Consider the following 5,710-nt stretch of genomic DNA (forward strand, 5'->3'; position numbering starts at 1 on the left):
TGTGTGTGTGTGTGTGTGTGTTTGTTTGTGTGTGTGTACGTGTGTCTGTGTTTGTCCCCCCCCCCAGCATCGCTTGACAACCGACGCTGGTGTGTTTACGTCCCCTAAACTATGTTGGGCTTAAGAGACCGATAGAATAAGTACTAGGCTTACAAAAAATAAGTCATGGGTCGCTTGCTCGACTAAAGGCAGTGCTCCAGCATGGCTACGGTCAAATGACTGAAGCAAATAAAAGAGTATGTATGAGTATGCTTATGTATGTGTGTGTTTGGAGTGTAAAATATCTTAGGATTTTTATCCATATCTATCAGAATTATATTCCATGATTTACATACATGCGCGCGCGCAACCTCATGCAAGTGCATACCTTACTTCACACGTCCGTAAACTCCAAAAGCCGTCCTGACTCAAACAAAACAAATGCTTAAATAAATTCCAAAATTTATACATACATACACACATACATACATACATACATACATACATACATACATACATACCTTCATGCATTGTTCTGCGTACGTACATGCAACCATGCATGCGTACTTACGTACGTACAAATGTATATGCACACACATACACACAAACACAAACACACCCTAACACACATGCTGCGCTTCGTAAAGTTTTACTAAAATCACTGGTCAGTCAATTTGAAAGATAATAACAATGGAACTTAATGGTGGAAGAGTAATATAAAAAAGTGGCGGTGATGGTGGTGGTGGAAGTTTGTGGGAAGAGGATCCAACATGACAATGGATGATGGTGGGGGAGGTAATGTCTAGTGAAGGTGATGTATGTGTCGGCGTAGTGACAGAGGCGCCGTTGTGTGTTACTGGGGATTGAGGTGGGAGTAGAGGTGTCAGTAAGGAAATGGAAATATATGGTAGGTGAGTAGGGTGAGAAGGGAAAACGAGAGGGGTAAGAAGTATGAGTTTTTACAAAGGTTTCTCTTGGAACCAGAACCAAGCTTTTGACCTACATTCCAATCTCGTGGTTTTTTTTAAAGTTTAAATTCTGTGTGTATGTATGTGTCTAAAAGTGTGTATCTGTACTATGTATCCTGTATGTATATTTACATATAAAATGTAATATATATATATATATATATATATATATGTTTTATTTATACAAGTCTATGTATACTTGTGTGTGTGCATATGTGCATGCATGTGTGCTTATGTGTTGACTGGTTATTGACGTTGAGGTCGCCAGGCGGGCCACTTTTCAGAAAAGTGCTATAACACAGAATTGATGCATTTATTTGGAGAAGAGCTCGTCCGTTTCAATTAGTAATTGAAACGGTCGAGAACACTCCCTATAGTTTCACTCCAAATAAATATACATGTGTGTATAAACCTAATGAATAATACTACTACAATATTATGTAGCCTTTATTTCTTTGTATTCGTTCAAAAAATACGTTTTTCTCGCACCATGTCTCAAATATATTAAAACTAGTCGATTTCATTTCTTTATTTTCCTATTTTGCAAATTAATGTGTGTTTTCCAGTAAAAGTTGCCTACATTGGCGACAGCGAGTTAAAAGTCTTTGATCTTATAAATCTTTCATGGCTACAAAACAAAATACGGTGTCCCTCCTAGCAATTAATACGTATGTACCAGCTGCCATGTATGTGTTTGATATGCAAATTGGTCTACCGAATTGTGTTACACAGCTAAGGTTTGTGGCTATTAAAGCCATGTATTCGTGGATAGTTAATGGGTTGGATGTGGTGCTGAAGAAGGAGCAATAGCTTCTGAAATAAGCATATACACCCGTTTTACCTATTGTTTTTTTTTTTCGATCACATTGACTCCATAGATATATTCGTATATCAAACATCATAACTTTCAGTGCTAGATCTAAATTCTATAGAGAATCTGTAGTGTTAGCTTGAAAATGAAAACACCGCTAGCAAAAAAGTTGGACACAGTATTGACATATAAACTTTTAATATACTTGGCAGTATATTACGGTTGCAAGACGAATTACGGTGTTCCTACCAGCAGTTAATATATATATATATATATATATATATATATATATACAAATAATATATGAGTATATGCATATATATGTACATGTATGTTGGGTACATGACATTGCAAAAAAAAAAACATAGACAAAATGATAAACAATGTACAGAAAACACACAGGCCACACAGAGAACATTTGCTTGACAGCTGCCACCATTATAACACTGGCGTTTCGAAGAGTTAGGGCAGGACGCATCGTTACAATGGCTCTTCCCACGGACACAAATTAAATTTGTTCAATGGAGGATAGTGTTGTTGTTGTTGTTGTTATCGCCATCGTCATCATCATCATCATCATCATCATTATTATTATTATTATTATTATTATTATTATTATTATTATTATTATTATTATTATTACTATTATTATATACTGTCATCAATTAAATGTCATTTCACTACTTCTATATATATTACAGTAGAATTAGGTTAATCTAGCAGTGATTGTTTCTAACCGTCTAATTACTTTAAAGTATTTCGTTTTGAATATCTATGTTCTGATTTATAAGATCAATCGGTATCAGATTTACTTTTTAGTCTTTTATATCTTCACAATCGATAAACTGATAACCAATAATAAAGTGAGATCGATTAAATCAAAATATAAGTTCAAAAAGTTTCCCACATAAAACGAAAGATGCCTAACACTGTTTCAGTGTCACAGTTTGTACATTAAACTGACACCATTTGTTTTTTTATTAACATTTTATTTATCGAGTCAGCAATGTTAACTTCAACTGATTATTGTAAATATATTGTAAATGTCCCAGTTGGTATTTTCCGATGTTCTCAGCACAAACATTCTAGAAAAAACATCGATCGCTTTCGTCACAAAATCTGCACGATATTAATAAACTCCGGTGAGTAGTGTTCGGTAACTAACTTTACTGAAGTAATATCAAGTTCATGTCAACAAGCATGAGCACAACAACAATGACAACATCAAACACAATAGCAGCAACAAGAACTGCGGCAATAACAGCGACGGTAACACTGGGTTCCAATATACACAGACATGCAGGAAGTAAATAGACACCTTAAATTTTCAAAATTTCTAATCTAAGCGTCTTAATATGTTTTCAGCGGTGTAAAATTTACAACGTGATTATCCTTTTTCATTCCAGGTGCCATTATATTAGACATTTGCGAAGAGTAACATTCCCAAGCACGAAAATTTCAGCAGAACTGTTAGATTTTGAAAGAGGTCGTATTGTTGGGCAAAAAATTGCCGAAAATCTTCAAATTCCTCTTGCTACTGTTAATAGAATTATAGTGCAATTCAAAAACCAAGGAAAAGAATCCACAGACTCTCGGCCCGGCCGATCTAGGCCATCGGAAAGGGAGCTTTGCTGTTTGAAGAGAATTGTGGAAAACGAACCTCGTTCGAAAACTTCTGACATTGCAAAACAGCTAAAAGTTTGTCCAAGAACGTGTGTTACATAAGTGCATAAGTGTGGGTGTTATGGACGAGCAGCTACAAGAAAACCTCTCCTTCTACCAATCAATATCAAATAAAAGATCTTGAAAACTAAAGATGTCTATTTACTTCCTGCATATCTGTGTACATCTCACTGGTGCAGAGAAATGCATCATCTGTGAGTTTTCTAAGGTCTTACGTATATTTGGAGCTTTCGACAACTCACATTCTCAACCATTTGAGCCATCCGAAGTTGATTAGGTCTCAGACTATATCTCAGTACCATATATATATATATAGTAGTACCTCGGTTTTCGAACGACTCTGATCGCGAATAAATCTTTCTATATATCTATATATATCTATATCTATCTATATATATATATATATATATATATATATATATATATATACATATATATAGATAGATATATAATCGTGCTTTATATCTATCTATCTCCCTACCCCTCTCTCTCCCTATATATATATATATATATATATATATATATATATATATATATATATATATATAGGGAGAGAGACGGGTAGGGAGTAGGGAGATAGATAGATAGATATAAAGCACGATTTATTCGTGATCAGATTTGTTCGAAAACCGAGGTTCTACTGTATATATTCTTTTACTTGTTTCAGTCATTTAACTGCGACCATGCTGGAGCACCGCCTTTAGTCGAACAAATCGACCCCAGGATTTATTCTTTGTAACCCTCGTACTTATTCAATCGGTCATATTTGCCGAACCGCTAATATTACAGGGACGTAAACATATCAACATCGGTTGTCAAGCGCCGGTGGGGGGACAAACACAGACGCACAAATACATACATACATACATACATACATACATACATACATATGTAAATACGACGGGCTTCTTTCAGTTTCCATACACTCATAACCATCTATTTTAGTTCTGAGTCTATTCTGTACTAAGGCTGGGGTGGTGCTTATTGTTATTGTTTCTGCCAATACAGCCGTCGTTGCTATTTTTGTTTCTATGTAAGTAGAAAGTATCTAATTTTTTTTATTATTCAGGGTGGATATAATGCTCCCTAAATTATATATAAGGCTATAAACCTATCTTAATTGTACTACTATTTATAAGTTTAGAATACCTATTATTCTTATCAAAACGTCTATTTAACACGTTCAATAATTGCTTAGCTAAGTCCGTCCTTATTTGCATTGCAAAAGGGATTTTGCACCAGATCTTATCTGCTGATTTACTAGTAGTTTCTTCGTGGAAGGTATGCTTATTGATATTATTTTTCCTGCGTCCATTGACCCTCCTAGTTCTACCTAATATGTTACTATTATTTTTGTAATTATTCATACTGTTACTAAATCTGATCTTATTAGTGTCATTTGCTGCTGCTACTTGCGCATTTTTGCAACGCTTGGATGCATGGTCATGCGCAGTAATATTGCCGTTAGCATATTCGTTATTACTACTATCCATTTCACGATCGTGTGGGATATATTTAATTCTCTCCCTATAGCCCGACTCCATAAGTGCCTTATCGTATTTATTCTTATGTCCTCATTAGATGAGAGATAGGAAATCCTTTTTCTAATGCCGCTTATCAAAGCCCTTTTTACTGATTGTTGATGGTTATTTTGATAGTTGCTTTACATAAATTTTTAAAAAATGAAAATACCCGTAAATAAGTTGTAGTATTCCCTAGACCATTACTAGCTCACTCTTTTACCTTCGGACCTTGTAGACCCAAGATGGTTGATTATATGCTTTTAATATATTGGGCATCTAGACTTCTTTTCTAGACTGTTTTCTGTTCTATTCTTTCTTCCCTTTGTTTATATTGGATGCTCCTGTTTATTACTCTGATGAAGCTCCGGGCTTTAATTCGAATGTCCTATGAAGAAGAAGAATCTTATTCTCGCAATTATTTATAGACGGCGTTTGGCAAGGGATGCAGAAACGGCCGTAAGATTTGCTACGCCACTTACTTGTTATGTCATGGTTTGTATTAAAAAATATGCTATAAATATGGTGCAATCGATGTCTTTGTTAATTTGAGGTTTTCTCCATTTTCTGATTATTTGTATTTGTTTCCTGATAAATTCTTGTTTATCCTGTTATCACCTGCATTCTACGTGCATTGTGTGCCTGCACACCAATGGCCGAAGATAACACGGGTGACGGATACCGATAGCACATACGGATATTTTATCAACTCAGTCGATTACTATAACCGCTAACTCTGTTTACACTAT

Source organism: Octopus bimaculoides, chromosome 10 (assembly GCF_001194135.2).
Source record: "Octopus bimaculoides isolate UCB-OBI-ISO-001 chromosome 10, ASM119413v2, whole genome shotgun sequence".
NCBI classification, from domain to species: Eukaryota; Metazoa; Mollusca; class Cephalopoda; order Octopoda; family Octopodidae; genus Octopus; species Octopus bimaculoides.